The sequence below is a fragment of the Fukomys damarensis genome, unplaced genomic scaffold (genome assembly GCF_012274545.1).
Source record: "Fukomys damarensis isolate Sample0158 unplaced genomic scaffold, DMR_v1.0_HiC HiC_scaffold_17, whole genome shotgun sequence".
Classification (NCBI taxonomy): domain Eukaryota; kingdom Metazoa; phylum Chordata; class Mammalia; order Rodentia; family Bathyergidae; genus Fukomys; species Fukomys damarensis.
This window is the reverse complement of record NW_022900929.1, coordinates 12726104-12743649: the sequence shown is the minus strand read 5'-3', so window position 1 is coordinate 12743649 and position 17546 is coordinate 12726104. Positions and strand designations below refer to the sequence as shown.

The following is a 17546-nucleotide window of genomic DNA, read 5'->3' as shown; positions in this document are numbered from 1 at the left end:
GACAGGCTTGAGAGCCCATAATACATTTAGGGGCCCACTAAAATGTTTTATGTTACTTTAAAAATCAGAAAAATAATCATATAATAATAATGAAAGTTTAACAACAATTCCAGCTTTGATTCATTGATTTTTATGCTTAAGCATCCGTAAAACATAATTTTATTTTTTAATGGAAGAAGGAGCTAAGGAGGGCAAAAATGCAAGCAAAGTGTTCATGAAAATCATGCGACTGCCCTGCTTCTCTAGATTTTGCTCCCCATGGAAAAGTTGGAGGAAAGAGTCCTTGGGATATCTGGTCCCACTCATGGTGGGGGAGAGCTGTTACCTAGCAGTGTCATCAGGAAGCAGCAATACCAGCGTTCTATTCTGATTTTGTTTAACACTTATTTAGAGCCAACTGAGTATGAGGCACTTTTTTTTTCTCCTTGGTTTTCAAACACTGAATCGTGGATCCAAAGTCTTAAATCAGTGTGAGGCATGTCTCAAATACCTAGCTCAGCCTCCGCAGGCATTTGTACCTGTTCCTCACGGAGGATGCTATCCAAGAACTAAAAGAAACTTGAGAACAGAAATATCACACATGTGACTCCAATGTAGCAGGATTAAAGAGCTCAAAACAATAGCAATTAAAGTGTAAGCGATAATCCCAAAGGCTGACCTATCGTTTAATCTACTCAATGAGGGTTGATGGTTACTCCTGCTTCAGGAATAGAGAGGGAAAACAAATAGTAATAAGAGAGTCTTATTTTTGAGTCAGTGCCTTGACCTGGAAGTTATCCTCCCACCTGAAATCATGGAGAGGATAGATCCCTAGGTCTCGCCCAACCAAAAGCAGAACTTGAGCATGGCACAGGTACCACACCCCTCCCTCCACATTCTATAGACGTGTCCACATAGAAAGTTATATTTTGTATAACTTGTAGTCCCATGTGTGTATTAATATTTAAATTAAATGTTGCAAATCTGTAAATATGATCCTGGTGCAGAGTGTTTATTTTTCTTTTCAAAAAATTCCTCTTATAGAAAATTCCCAAGTGGGGGAATGATTTGAAGTTGTGCTCGAGAGAGAGCATCTAAACTGTATTAGACCCACCGTCAGGAGGGTAACAGTGGAAAGAATAAACTTACTGTGAGCAGGAGGTTGAGGTCAAGAGTGTCAGAAAATCCAATACAGTGTTGTGGATTAGATGTACAATGTCCCTTAAGAAGCACACCTGCCTGAAGGTGGGGCCAGGTTGAAGGTGGGTCACTGGGCCTAGAAAGGGGTATTTTGTCCCTGACTCCTTTCATTCTCTGCCTCCTGGCTTCCATGTGAGGAGCAGATTTTCTCTGCTAGGCTGTTCCACCATAATGTTTTTGTATTGAAGCCAGCTAACCATTGACTAAACCCTCTGAAACTGTGAACCACAGTAAACCTCCCCTTTAAATTGGAGGTGTCTGGTATTTTGTCTCAGAAAAGGGAAAGCTGACCATTATGTGGACTGAAATTCCTTGTAGACCAATCCATCTCAGTCCTGGATGTTCAGAGCATCACTGAAAGTGAGGAGGGAGCACTCCAAAGATCCCAATATCAGGTTGTACTTGGACCATTTAAATCAGAATCTCTGGAGTTCTTCCTAGGCATAGCATCCTAGGAGATGCTAATATTCATCTGGAGCCCAGAATAAATATCAATTTAGTAACTAGGCAGCAGGGCTTCTGAATTTTCCAAATTTTGTACCTATAAAATGTCACAAGTATGTAACCCTATCTCTATGTTTATTGTATAATGTATTTTAATTTAATAGTTATTATATACTCAACCCATCACACCTAGTTGCAATATCATTCTGGAATTTTCTCAAAAGTACAGAAAGACAGCTGAGTATGATGGCACATACCTGTAATCCCAGAATTCTGAGAGGCTGAGGCAGGGATAACAAATTTGAGCCCAGCCTGGGCAACTTAGTGATGTCTTATCTCAAAATAGAAAAGGGTTAGTTAGGGATGCAGCTCAGTGAGAAGTCCCTGAGTTCAAGCCCCAGTACCACCAAAAACAAATAAAAAACAAAACAAAGCAAAAATAAATTTAGAAAGACCACTGAGAGTTCTCAGGGAAGTCTAGAAACCCTGCACTGGATTCAAGAACCACTGAGACATGGAGTAGCAGCTTCCCACAATGGACACTAGAACAGTTTATATCATTGTGAAGACAGGAAGTAAAACAAGTCATTGATCAACACCAGTAACACTACTCTGAGGAAAGTTAGACTGATCATATCCATTTAACAAAGATTTCTTGAGAATCTACAGAGTTCTCAGTAGGAATTGTAGATAGAATCCTACTGTAGAGGATCTGAGAGTCTGGAGAGGACATATTATCAAATTCCAAAAATTACATAGAGATTTTCGATGGCATAATAAATAGTATGGGTATTTGGCCTAAAGCAATGAATTTGAGGCCCTTCTAAAAGACACAATCTTATCCACATCTTGAAAAGTAAATAGTATCTAAACAGAGCAAGTCAGAGATGTCCAGAAAGTAGATAAAACAAGAGCCAAAGGTCATAACTCAGTAAGTATGTAGGTGGCAGGGGGTGATGGCTGGACCTTAAGCTGTGATCCACCATTAGAATGTTAGGCAGGAAAGAGCAAGGGCAGTTAGTTGCATGTGGTAGATCCATGGTGCTGGCTGAAGTTTGGAAACAGTAAAAAATAGGTAGGAGGGACAGCATAGTTGCAGGAGAGGGGTCAGGAGGCCCAGGCGAGGACTGGTGGGACCTGAACCACAGTAATGGCAATGTGGATACAGAGGCATGGACAGGAAGTCGAATCGATTGGAAAGATTGAAGGGAAGGAGGGAGTGAGGGAATGCCAAATTTAAAAAAAGTGTCAGATGATGCTTGGTGTTTGGAGAATGTTTTCCTCAAAGGATGGAGATTGAAATGAGTGGAGACAAACAGTTTCAAATACAGACCATGGACCACAGGAGGGTTTGGGGCACCAGCTTTTCTTAAGCTGCACTGAGCATCTGCAGAAAGTAGAGTGGAAAGATCTTGTCTGTCTCCTTCATTTCCATTCTCTGTTTGACTCATCACACTGACAGTGTGAATCCCTATTTTCCTAATTCAATTGTTTTTGTAACCCCCAATCACCTGATGATTGATTACAGGTGTCTATAAATTCAGAAGTGACAGAGAGGAGTTTGGCCTCCCCTTACTTCTTCGCTCAGTAAACCGAAGGCCTGGAAAATCTTGGGACTGCCTTGGGAACACAGTGCGCTTCAAATTAGGAACTGATGGGAGGTAGGACATTGAAATTAACCTCCAGTGGAAACCCCAGCCCACTTCTCATGGTCATTCTTGGCACATAAATCCTTTCTCTTAGATTGGATAAAATCCAGAAGCACAAAAGTGGTAAAACTGCAGTACAGAAAGTTGGCATGGTCCTTATGGCATTTTCCTCTGTCTCTACTGATCCCCCTGCCTAGGAATCCTGTCTAGACTTGGCTTCAAGGAACATTCTTTCAGCCTTCGGTAGGCAGAGGTGTCCAGCTCTTGCAATGTGTGCATGATTTAGAAAGAACTAACAACAGGTTCTCAACAAACCACCGCCTTCTTAAGGTCAAATCTCACTGCTCCAACTGAGACCAGGAAACACAAATATATTCCAGATCACTCAACCCACAGGTGCAGAAGTTGCAAATTTCATGTGCAGACTGGCGGAGTCCTTTCTTCAACTCTCCAGATGCATAGCGAATGTTTTATGTACAGGAAGGCAGAGGCTGTTCAATGACAGCTGGGCTTGGGAGGAAAAAAGTATGGACATGTACTTAACTCTACCACAAATCCCCCAAATTCAAGCCACCAACATAGGAGGGAGAAAGGGAGTAGCCAGGGGGATTTTGTCTATGCATTCCTTCCAAAAATTTTGAGTGCCTATTATATATCAGACATTTTCCAAAGGTATTTCCCCATCTGGGACAAAACTGCTCACACCGGACAGACGTATTTCCTGCCTCTTAGAAGTCACTAGGCAATTCAGGTGGTTAGAACACTGATAGGCCATTTGCCTTTGTGTGTGAAATCATCAGAAAAGTGAGTTTTGTGTACATTTTATCCAGCCAACCTAACCCCTTTTCATAAATGCCCAATAGGTAAATATACTCTGAAAACTGGATTTCACAATGGGGACAACTTTCTTGAAAGAACCTGGAAAATGTGCAGCTTTGAGGGCCATTCCTGTGCCTTCCTGTACCTGTAGATATATCTCTTGAGGTACATGGCCATGGAGGGCCATTAGTGTTCAAATGCACTATTAACAGAAATACAAATAATTTGATATTATGATCACAGTGAAAATGATAATGATGAATGGGAAATAATAGGCTGAGGGAAATTTTGAAGAGGTGGAAGGAATAAGGGGAAAAAGCAGAAAAATTCCAAATTTATATGGCAAGGAGGAGGCATACAAGAGCACTGAACAGGACTCGATCTAAGGCATCCTTCATTCAGAAATATTTAATGAGCATCTATGACTTTCTGCCTATGTTAGGTGTTACGGATACAATAGAACACAAAGAAATCAAGGTTTTCATGGAATATTCTTCAGAGAGATGGAAGAGATGAAACTAAAATAAAAATTAAATACGTAAGACATTAAGTGACAAGAGCATATGTAGGTGTCTGATGGAGATGTGTGTTAATTTGCTCACTGAGTGTCAGAGAAAGACATACTAAGAATTTAACTAATATTTAGGCAGACTCTAATGGCTGAATGGAAGAATCATTCTTCAAACAAACAGATGACTTGGCCTTTCTCACCATTTCTATTCCCAGCCCCTGAAGATTAGCTAGAGCACTCTGCATTACTGGTGCAGTTTAGGGGCACATTTGATTGTTGGACCACATGGACAGAGGCACAAGAAGAGTTTTCTGCAGCTTTTGCTGACCACACCTCAGCTCTCTCACTCAGGATACCAAATGGTTCGTGAGTTGTTCTTGTTTCTTCCAAAATGCCAAGAAATCTGTCCACAACATGTACTCCAATGTCTTCAGAATTAGGGCATGATACTTGTTAATTCAGACCGATTAAAGCGAGGAGTTTTCTTTAAGCCCAATGCATGCTGCCCCCTTTAGTGTCTGCAGATCCTCATGTCCGTTATACTGTGGGTCACCCTGTCCTGACCTGCATGGTATCCTTGAGGCCAAGACAACCACACCATGTGAGATAGCTCAGTGCATGGAGGGGATCAGAGATTTCATGAGCAACTTATAACCTTTCTGTCTGATTACTCCTTTCTCAGTTATACAAGGGGTAATCAAAAATTATAGCGGATGTTTAAATAAAATGTCTCCCTTGCTTTAAACACACTCATCCAATTCTTAGCAGTTCTGGAAGTCCTCTTTCCTCAGTGTCTTTACAAAGTAGGATCAAATATAAAGTGACTGCTGCTGCCAAGTGTCTTCCAACAGAAAGGAAGGCACAAAAGAACGTGGCAGTGTATCCCCTCCCACCTTATTCACTGGATCTGACACTGCTAATTCTGGCTGCTCCCCAAATCACAATGACGATGAAAGGTAAATGTTTTGAATGGATTCAGGATATCAAGGCAGCCACAACAGCCCAGCTAAAGACACCCAGGAAAGAGGCCTTTTAGAATTGCTTTAGAATGTGGCAAGAATGGTAGGGAAATTGTGTTCAAAGTGCTAAGGAAGATTCTGAGGAAAATTAGTGGCAATGTGTCTTTTATAATAATTTTTAAAAATTCAATCATTCATTGTATTTTTCAATTACATAGTATAGTTAGAGCCCATGTGATTGGGTTCCAGAGACTTATATATAATTTTAAACTTTGGTGATTGGGCAGCTAAGGTGCCTTAGAACTCATTAGCTGATCCTTTCCAATAATAAAATACTATTTTATTTTTGTTTTGAATTTCTTTCAAATATTATCTCACTTGTTCTTTATAATATAGCTGTTAGAAAGCTTGTGCTATCTGATAATCTGTATTTTACAGATGAAAAATGGAGTCTCAAGGAGGTTAGATAACTTTTCCAAGGACCTGATCAGGTAACTTCAGAGCCCTGAGTGGCAGTAGCTCTTCTGACTCTGAATCTCTTAGTCTTCAGTTGCCTCTCAAAGGTGCAGAATCCTGGATTCTAGCCACAGGGAAAACGCTTGCCAATAAGAAGCAAATCACCTTCTTACGTACCTCCTACCCAGGAGTAATTTTATCTTCCTGGAGAAATTTCACAGAGGAAACTGCAGATGAAGCTGTTTCCTTTGCACTGAGAGGTGAACATCCAACAATAGAGAGAATCAGTGACACCAAGAGTCTTTCATTTCCCACCTTCCCTCCAGAGAAGCCTCCACCCAGGCGTTGGCCAGGGTTCCCTCGGTGCTTCCTGACTTTTGAGCTCAGGTCTGTTTGTAAAGCCCTGGTTAAGCTTCAGAGGATAAGCAAAGGTGATTGGGGCATCCTGTGAACCTCTCTTAATTAAGTTCTTTTCCTCCGTGTTGTGATCAACACAGAACCCATCCAGGATCATCCTGAATGAGCTTGCTATTTAATGAGCACTTGGGAGGATTCTGAGGGAACAGAATAAGGGTGGTGAGGGTTATGTATCATCTGAGTCTCGCTACCAAGTAGTTAGAAGCACACACACTCAGGCTTCATTCAGTAGGTAACTTCAGAGCAACTACTGGGTCAAGGTCGGCATGCGGACGAGATCCCAAAGTGATCTGTGCATACATGCAACTTTGAGAAGCACATGCCAAAGAACTGATTTCTCCTGAAGTCGCACAAGGAATATCTGTGCTATGACTCCTCCTTCATTCTCCTATTAATCCTCGCCCATCATTCCTTTGGATGTCTGCCTGTTCTCTCCCAACACTCACGCAGAGCACTCTTGCTCTTGAGTAGACTCCTTGGAGTCTTAAGCAGTTGTAGACTTGGTTTCTTGCCTCTACTTTTCCAAGTAATGACTGTGACATTCAATGACAGAGTAACTTCTGTTGAGTGTGGATGTGCCTGGGATTTTAAGCCAGGCTTGTCTTACTCCAAAGACAAATCTCTTCCTGTCGGAATCAAAACTTTACACAAAGTATGCTCTCCCTCTTTCCAAGGTCTACATAGCGGTATGAAATAAGCTTTGTTGACTATTATTTTCTTAATAGCCGATGCCACTCTACCAAAGATCCTTTAGAAGATATAGCATCTTCTTTGAGAAAAATGAAACCCAGATCTGGTTAGTACTAGGAGAAGCTACCCACAGAGGAGAGAGAAACCAGTGCACCTGATTTCCTTCTCTGGGAATGACCCTTATGGTAATATCTTATCCCCACCCACAGATTCGCTAATTACTCTTGATCTTTCACTCTTCTGCACACACTTGAACCAAACATCTTTATCTCATTGCTTCTTTACTCAGCTGAGCATATGTTGGAAAATTGTTTTAACAAAAGACTTTATAATAACTAAAGAATTATAGACAATGAATAAACCCAAGTTACCATAAATTTTGGAGCACCTATTACTAGGCAATGATCTTGAGGGAATACAGATAGATGGGGACTCCCACAAAATGAGTTCATCTAGGAAAAAAAAAGCTTCAATCTATTCCTTGGATGCACCCTTGCTTTCTCCAAACCACCGTTCCCTAGGGGTGGCGGGATTTCACAGGGTATCAGTCAATATCTTGGTTATAAGAATGACTTCCTCATGGACCCTAGATCATCAACAAAGTGTTTATTTCATTTCCATTTGCTTCTCTGTGGGGATAATAAATAAAATGTAAAGTCACAGTTCCTGTTGAAAGGAGCTTACTCTTTGTAGTGGGAATATCCAACAAATGTGTGGAATTCATGTTGGAACACCAAGAAAGAAATATGTAAAGGTACTCCGTTTCTTTCATTTATCATTCAGCTCATGATTCAATGGTGTTTGTCTCCATTATTGCTTCTTCAAATCAGCATTAACTCTTAAAAGTCAATTATCAGGGAATCTCTTCCACACAATAGTGTCTAATCACTTCCTTCAAAGTCACAAAATTCCTCTTCTTATGAACCCCCAGTATAGACTGTCTTCCTTTTGGTAAGCAGCTCAAATTTAACGCAAGGACTCTCCCCAGGAGGCAGGAATGAGGGAATGTGCTCTAAGAAGCTCAGAAGAGGAGTAACAAAAGCAACAAATATCTTCTACCAGGAACATATTATTAGCTGGAGAATATTTATGACATCTCATTTAATACTAACACTAATCTTACTTGTTTAAAAATTACATAATATCAAAATGTCACAGTTAGGGGAGAATCTAACATTTAAATCCATATCTCTCTCTGTCCCAATGACATCAGGGCAAAACCTTCTGATCATTTCCGGACTTCTCCCCACCAGCTTGGATTTGGGGAATCTCATCATCTGAACTCATACTTAGCATTCCACGCTGAGTCCCTGGGGTTGTCAGCCAAGAGGTGTATCCCACTTCGAGGCTGAGGAGAAGTGACACTGAGGAACACATTTTTTACACTGGTGATGTTTACTATTCCTCTTCCTGGGTTATACAGCTCTGTAGAGAGGAAACTATCCAGTGTTTTAGTTATCTATTTGCCACTTCTTGCAGACACCAAAACAGGCAACTTAGGGTAGTGTCTTGCCCCCATCATCTCTGTAGAGGTTTCAAGCATTTCTGAATAAGGGAAAACATAATAAGCAACTTAAGTGAAAATAATATAAGACACAAATGATAACATCTATGGAGAAGGGGGTTGATACAGCTTCCAGGGGAAGGTGACCCTTCTCATTTCTCCTGGCTAAGAAAACCCAGATTTAGCAGGGACAAAGGGAAGAAGAGCAGCTTGTAGGAGAGAATTGCATGATGGTCTGATATAAAGCATTTCCTGATATTGATGCAAAATGACTGTGCGGATAGATTTCCTATAACCATAGAGCAGATGAGTAAGAAAGTTTAATTCTGGGAATTTCTGTTTTCCATCCCAGGGATTACTCCATGGGCCATTATGACTTCAGTGGATGAAGGTACTTGCTAAAAATAGGCTCCTAATGTTTGCCTTAGAATTATAGCACACGTCAGAAGAGACTAATGACCCAACGCTGTGCTATTTTCTTTTCATTTCAATTGGCCTCAGACAAATAAACCTGATAAATATTATCGGAGTCACATATGGTCATTAAGGGTTAGAGTCAGTGGCTGTGTTTGTTTTACTGTAACAGATGATGAAACCATGGTGATGAGTGGAGTAAGCTGGGATGGTTTTCGTATTTTCCCATCTTAACACTGAAGACTTGTTCATTGTTTTCTCATTGGCTGGTATGAGAGAGAGAACAGCTTGCTAAAACCCTTATTCACTTTGATGGATCTTAAGGCGGTCCACATTCAGGTCTTCTGATCAAGCTCAATGATACATGATAGATTTGAGAGTGGTTCTTGATTATAGCACTAAACATTAAATCAACATTCTGTGGCTAAACAAACTAGTGTGATCACTGTCCAACAAGAAACAGTATCCTTTAACAACTTATGAACTCACCATCATTGAAAATTGAGTTACTAAACATTCTCATGGACAAGAAAACAAAATGTGTTTCATGCTATATAAAATGTACATCATTAGAAAATAAAGGTATACTGTAATGGCCTGCTGTCTTTTGTTTTAAGATTACAAGTTAGTAAAGGAATATAAACACTGTAATTATTTCCTAATAAAATTCCCACACATTTTCATATCTGATCCTTGTGGTTTTCGTATTTTTAAAGAGTATAAAATGGTGGGTCTTCTCACTCTTTTATAAATTTGTACAAAAATAGGGAAATTGTTCCTGTAATCTTACTATTCACAAGGGTTCCTTTTCTTTCTTGCTGGAATCTATCCTTCTGTCAACAGTAATACTAATGTTGGACTGCGACCGTGGCTCAGTGGTAGAGTGGTTGGTGAGCAAGTGTGAGGCTTTGGGTTTGGTCCCTAGCACTGCAAATGAATGAATGAATTTAAAAGTCTGCTCATCCTTCTTCAATGTTTCTCCATCACATAATCCCAATACCTCAGCAAAATACATATGAATATTCATATTAGGGCTATTTTAGCTCCTTTTAAAATTCTCCACTGTCTTCTTACTCTTTTCTGTGTAACTCACAATCATCTTGAATGTACTGTGTCCCAGAACTTCCAGAATTTTGTTTTCCTGCCATCAAACACGCTGCCCCTTATCTTCCACATAAAATTGTATAATAAGAGTACTTTAAGATAGAACTTCCTTATAGGTTTTTTTTTTCAAAACTCGCCCCCCCAAGCTTTTAGTGGTTCTCTTCCCTGTGTACCTTCTCCAGGCCTGCACATCCTGTCATTTTCATCACTGACATTTTCAGTTTCCTTTCTATCTTTTCCATTGTGCTGAATTGATCTTTTTCGTAACTGAAAGCTCAACTTGAACACAATCTCTAACCCCCAGCAAGTGCCCCATAGATGCCCATTTACAGTGACACTGAATAAAGCTGTTCTTCCTTGAAGGGACACAATCAGAACTTCAGGCCCTGACACAAGCTATAGTTTCAGATAAAAGATCCAGATCAACAACAGGAGTACAATTCTGCAAACTTGTCCAAGTGGCTTTCAGTTGTGATTTTTAAACCACACATACCCCCAAAAACCAAAAGTGTGGACTTGAATAACCACCCCCTTGTTCAGAAGGAAACGGTGAACTCTTTTCTTAGACAATGTTCCGACGAGTCTGTGATGAGACATAGTCATTTAGAAGATCAAAGTGTGATCAGCGTGTTACCAGCCAGACAGCAGGAATTGTATGTTTGGCAACCACTTCCGGGAGGATTGGGCCTGTGTTTAGTTTTCTAGCAGATTTCAGGGACCTGATTTGGCAGGAGAAAGAACAATCTTACAGGGAAGGCTGCGAGAGACCAAAGAAAACAGCATCACACTTGATAGCTATAATGTTTCCACCAACATTGTCCAAATCTGTTCTGTAATTCTATAATACTTGTCATTCTAAAATGGTACCCATCTGAACGTGGTTGTAGAAATGTACAATGCCACAGATAGCAAGAACTTGAGACCCTATATTGTTAATTATTATTAAGATGGATATGCAACAGATAAGAAACCAGGCCTATTTGTCTAACCTATTAGATGTACAGGAAAAATTGGAGGTAAAGATAAGCCATAGACATAGCAGCATATAGCATGAACAGGCCATTGATTCCGTCAAGCAAATCTGCACTCATCACTCTTTACCTGCACAGTTAGAGGTAAATTACCTAAGCTCTTTGAGACTGTTTTTTCATTTGCTAAAAAAATCTGTATCCTCTGTGGATTTGTCTCAGGACCCTTAAATCTGCTGATGTTCCAGTCTCTTATATTAAATGGTGTAGTATTTGCATATAACCTATGAACATTAAGCTTATTTATGATAGCTAATGCAAAGTAAAGCATATATAAATACTTGTTATTCTGTGTGGTTTAGTGACTAACAACAAGGAGAAAAGCTCAGTACATATGTAAGCATCTCCCAATTGAATGTTTGATCTGAAGTTGCTTAAATATATGGGTGCAGAATCCATGGATAGGGGGTGGTGACCACTATATTTTTGTTTTAGAGGGTTGCTGTGAAAATCAGAGATTCTGCTCATCAGCGTATAGAACAAGGAGCCCTCGATAACTGACAGAGACAGTATTATTATTATTATTATTATTATTATTATTATTACTATTATTGCAGTGGAAGTAAGAGGAATGTGAATTATGTTTTGGGTGGACATCCACTGACATCCAACTTTTTCTAGCATTTGGGAGGAAACCTGAGAGAGAGGAGGAGGTAGCCCGTTTTTCACTATGCAGGCCAAAATGGGAGGGCCCCTGTCAGCAAGTGAGTGGCCACCTGTTGGCATTCAAGAGAGTGAATGAATTTGGATGCAAAACAATACTGCTTCTCCCGGCCTGTATCTTCTGCAGGGCGCTTGTCCCTTCATGTGATCTGAACCTGATTTCTGTCATTTCTGTGTGACAGTTAACAGTATTGGTGGTCAATTTGATTGGATTAAGAGCCGTGCCAATCATGGTTTGGTGATAAGGCCTACTCTCTTCTCATCAAAGCCTAAAACCAGTAATGAGTCAGTAGGAGTTGAGTTCTAGTTGAAGGAAGTGGGTCACTGGGGCATGAGTTTAAAAGTTTTGTCTTTCCTTGTGTCCATGCTCTCTCTCTCTACAATCTCGCTTTATCACACTCATTCTGCCAGCTTGCTCTTCCTCAATGTGGGCCCATCACAATAGAGCCAGCCAACTATGTACTGAAACCCTGAGTCAAAAAATCTTTCATCCTTTTATGATGTTACGTCAAGTATTTTGTCACAGCGATGGAATGCTGGCTAATAAATTCTGACTAATAAAATGCTCACTATAGTTATAATTCTGATAGAGACAAACCAACCCTTTCCAATCTGTTATTGTTTCTCCATTGCTAACATGTGGTGCCATTTCCTCAATTATAATCGTGGTTCCAGTTTTCATGTTCACGAACAGAGTGTAGATGGATAAAAATGGAAACCTGTGGCTAAACCACAAAGTTGATATTAATTCCCAAGATTAAACACAAACCTATCCACAAACCTAGGCTGAGAGGCTTCTCTATCCCTTCTGGGTTTGTCAAGAGCCTGACTCTGCTGAGAGAGTAGAAGCCTAGAAAGAGCAGTCTTACTCAGCAAGAGCCAAATACAAAGGCAGGGATCATCTAGCACAAGCCTGACTTTGTACTCAGTAGCCAGTTATTTTCCAATGTTTTTAAGTTGGAGGGAAATATATGACAGATGTGTTGGCTCTAGAAACAATAAAAACAGCTTCTTAAATCACCAAGAAGGATGGGGGGAAAGTAATACAATACAGGATAAATCAAGAGGGAGTCAGCAGGACTGTCTGCTATGGTTGAGGGTAACAACGGGGTGATGTGTTCAGTAGCAGTAAACAAGCTTGGGGTGAAGAGGCTTAGGACCACAAGCATCACCCAACTTAGAAAACGGCCTTGACACCCACCCTAAAGGGATATGATACACAACTTAGAAACGGAACAAGGATAAAATAAATACTAACAGAAATTCAAGTGGAAAGCAGTGTTAAAGCACAGTAGTCACTGTGTGTTTAATAAAGCAAAGGGAGGGACATGATGAATCAGTAGCTTGTCCCAAATTCCATTAAGACAGTGTTCTCAATATGTAATGCACCTGAAGAATTCCCTGAGGCATTTGTTAAAATGCAGATCCCTTGACTTCTCAGCCAAGAAGGGCTATCATAGTGTGTTTTATGTGGGGTTTAAGAGTATGTACTTTAACAAGCTAGAAGGCGCTTTTTAATGCAGGCAGTATTACTCACTGAATTTCACGAGAGTGCAGGAAGGACTTTAATTTCAGCAGGTATAGTATTGGGTCATACTGTCCTGGAATAGCATGTTTAAGACTAAGATGTCTGACATTACAGTGCTATGAGTAATCAAGAGCAAATGGAACTCATCTTTGTAAACTCTAAGTTTCATTGTGAATTTGTATCTGGTTGATATGTACAATCCAGTAGTAAGAATAATGGCTATCATGCATGGGATCCTTACTGAAGGCCAGAGTAGCTAAGTGCTTTATATCATTCAAAGTATACTCCTCAAAGCTACTCTCTAAGGTCAGTTTTATTATTTCCTCAATTTTATAGATTCAGTATAATGACTAAGGAGGAAAAGAATCTTGTATACCACATATAATAGTTCATTTTAGGTGATGACCTGATTGGACCATGGGGTAACCAGACATTTCGGCAGTATTATTCTGGGCATATCTATGAAAGTGTTTCTGAATGAGGTTAACATTTGAACTGATGGACTCAGTAAAGCAGAGTTCTCCATTATTTGGCTGTGTCTCATCCAACACCTGAAGATCTGGGTAGAGAGAAAAAGTGAGGAAGAGAGGGCTTCTGCTGCCTGACTGATTGGACTGGAACATCAGTCTTCTGTGTTTGGCCTAGAACTTACAAGGCTTTCCTGGTTCTGGTCCTTCAAACTAAGACAAGACCTTACACCATCAGCTTCATGAGTCTCTGGCTTTCTGGTAGCAACTCTTAGGACTTCCAGTCTCCAGAGCTGTGAAAAAATGGAACTCCTGTTATTTAAGCCACCTGGCCTGGATTATTTTCTTGGGGAAGTCCAAGCAGACTGATACAGTTCAATTTAGGACCAGTGAATATCTAACCGAGAAGACTTTTAAGAGAAGTTCTGAAGAAACAACTTGGTACCACATGACTACTTATAACAAATTGTGAGGAGAAAGGGAGTTGATATGGAAAAGAATTTGTCAAGCAAAAAGGAACTATAACTTGAGGATTAGAAAATTCTCGGCACATCCATATTAAGAAAACAATATAGGAAAACTTACTCTGAACAGAACACTAGGGTTTGGCTGAAGAAGCATTTGATAAGGTGATGAGTGCAGCTAAACATAATCAATCATCTCAATAGAATCCAAAACTACAGATGGGATTCTACCAACAAAGGCACTGCTAGTGTGAACTAAAGAGGGCACACAAGGCAGGGTGGAATGCAGAAATGCTGCCACACTTCTGGATTTTCAGGATGGGAACACAGAAGAACTTCTTGGTGAATAAGCGCTATCTTTCAAGGAATGTGAAAAAGGACCTCAGGAGCAGTTCAGACATTATCAGGTTTTCCAATCCCAACACTATTCCCAAGGGCAGAGACCAAGGAAGCAAGGATGCTTCCATCTTTTCCAAAGAGAGGAACCAGAACTCATCAGCACCACATTTGGGCAGAGCCATCACAAGAATCAAAGGGATGGGACTTTGCCCATTGACCTATGGGGATGATGCTACCACCCAGCACACCTGGAGGGCATCACAGCGAACCAGAAAGAATTGTCCTAGAGTCTTAGATCTGATGGCATATGCCTTTCTAGGTTTTGCCTTTCCTCAGGCCAGTCACCCCTTTCTCTCCTTTCAGTATCTCCCTTTTGGAAAGAGAATGTCTACCCTCTCCCTGTCTCACCCTTGTTTTTTGGAAACACATAATTTGTCTGATTTCGTAGGTTCACAGGTAAGGAGAAATTCTTCTTCAGGGTGAATTAATATCTTGAGCCTCACCCACATCAGATTTATATGAGACTGGCCTTTAGATTTTAGAGATGATATTGAATTAAGATTTTTGGTACTTTTGAGGTAGAATGGTTATATCTGTTCGTCACGAGGACATGCGATTTGGGGGGTCAGTTCAATGCTTAGGACTGAATGCTTTTACCTCTCCCCACCATTTTATATCCTGAAGCCTTGATCCCTAACATGATAATATTCATAGATAATGACTTTGGACAATAATTAAATTATGTGAGGTAATTCTGGTGGTGATCTCCTGACAGAATTAGTGCCCTCATAAGAAGAAATACTAAAGAACTTGTCTGTATTTCTTTCTTTCTGGTATGTGAGAACACAATAAAAAGCCAGATTGTCTGTCTGCAAGCCAGGATGAGAGACTTCATTGGTCAACAGAATTGTCCAGCAAAACTTGATCTGGTACTTATCAGCCTCTTGAACTGTAAGAACATAATTTTTGTAGTTGAAACAGTTCAGTCTATGGTATTTTATTATGGTGAGCAGAGCAGACTAAGCCATATACCCAGGATGCTGTAGAGGTGAGATTGAAACTAAAAATCTGACTTGAGTATGTTTCCCTTGATCAGCTACACGGTATTCTCCATAGTCCTTCTTTTCCTGAAGATTTCTAGAGAGAAAGCTTTGTTTCCTCCCTTAAGGTAAGTGTTCGTCTTCATATTTCTCTTACGCCAGTGGTTAAGAAAAAGTGTGACTTGACTTAAGGTTTCAGGTGCTTGGATTTATTCTCCCTTCTTACCATGTCTCTGAGTACTGGAATAGCAATTTCTCCACTCTTTCCCTCTTGGAGCTGCGTAGTCAAGGCCACAAAGGAAAGAAGCAAGGGAATCACTCATTTCTGCAGGATTCAGCCATGTCACCAACACCTGTGTGGAAATGAAGTTTCACCAGATGCTGTCATGCGTCTGCAGGGCTGCTCAGCTGCAGGGGCTCCTGGTGGGCCCACCTGTGACGCACACTTCAGGCAGCTCATCAGACCACCATGCTGCAAGTCTTCTGTGGTTCTGGAAGAGCTGGAGCTCTGGGAGGAAAACACAAATATGTATTTAGTACCTACGTATAGGTAAAAGGTTTCAATGGCATTTCTGGTCTTTAGATTAGCACATATGCTATGTCAGGATAACTGTGAGGGCCAGGCTTGAGTCCTAGAGAGTAGCAGAAGGACAGGAACCCTCTTTTCTTTCAAGTGAGTGGTGAAAAGGTCCCGAGGATGTTTGCTTCTGGGTAACTTCTTGCTTCGAAAGTACAACGCCTTAAGGGGAAAACGAGTCAAAGAAAGTCCTCTCACAGATATGGGGGTCAGTATTTGGCAGAAGCATGAGAACGGCCTGAACAATGCATGGGGGTAAGCGACCATGAATATGTGGGTCGACCACAGTGGCACCTACCCCAGTCAGGACATTCACCATGGACCTAGGCAGGCAGGCAAAACGTGACAGTGACCAGCACTCTCAGCTGACCCAATCTTCCTGAATCCAAAACCAGATCACAACAATGTCCTGCTTAAGGCTTTTCGGAGCCTTTTACTGCATGCAGAATACAGCTGACAAGCCTCTATGTATCTAGGAAGGGTCTGTCCTGGGCACATTTCAGTCACTTCATCTCACCCCCTCCCTCCTTTCCCAGCATCACTCCTTCCACGTTAGTCTCCCCTTTGCTCGTAGCACATGTCTGTCCTTTGTGGTCCCTTGGCCTCAGTGCATGTTGTGTTTGTGCCAAAATGGACCACCACTCATTATTTCTTTTTTCTTCAACACTGGGGGTTGAATCCAGGGTTTTCACTCTGAGCTATATCCCTAGCTCTTTCGTATTATTTTATATTTTTTGAGACTGGATCTCTCTCACTAAGTTGTTAATTTTCCTAGGCTGGGCTTAACTTTGCAATCCTCCTGCCTCAGCTTCCCAGAGTACTGGGTTTATAGGAAAGCAACATTACACTTGGCTGGGCCAATTGTCCTCTTGACTTTGGCTTATCCTTAGCCTTTAGGTCTCACCACTAATGCCCCGCTCTAAGTTTCATTCCCTACGCTGCTGTTATTTTCTTTCTCTTCACCTCAGGCACAACTTCCTTAGCACTCATATATTGTGGCATTACTATATTTGATGACATGATTTTGCCTGTCCCTCACTTAGACTGTGAGGACCATGGGCATGGAGACTATGTCTGCCATGGTGTCTTTTCATGATACTTACTATGTATTTAGCGCTGTGTACCCAGAACCTTACATATACATGACTCTTGAAAAGTATTAAGTAATTGAATGAGTGATTCATAAATAATTCAATAAATAAATGACCACATTAAAAGTCCCATGCTGGGTCATCATATTCACCTAAATTGAGAGACAAAGGAATCTTGATAATAAGCACTGTCTGACTTGCAA

At 40.7% G+C, this 17546-nt stretch overlaps 1 long non-coding RNA gene across 1 annotated transcript in view; it reads right to left on the bottom strand.

Annotated features, from left to right (window-relative positions):
* The window catches only part of LOC117286515, a 75850-nt gene extending 59699 nt beyond the window's left edge, over nucleotides 1-16151 (bottom strand). The window contains exon 1 of the long non-coding RNA XR_004517673.1: nucleotides 15902-16151. This is a non-coding gene — a long non-coding RNA (uncharacterized LOC117286515). The remainder of the gene's footprint in view (nucleotides 1-15901) is intronic.
* Between the last annotated feature and the right edge of the window lie 1395 nt (nucleotides 16152-17546).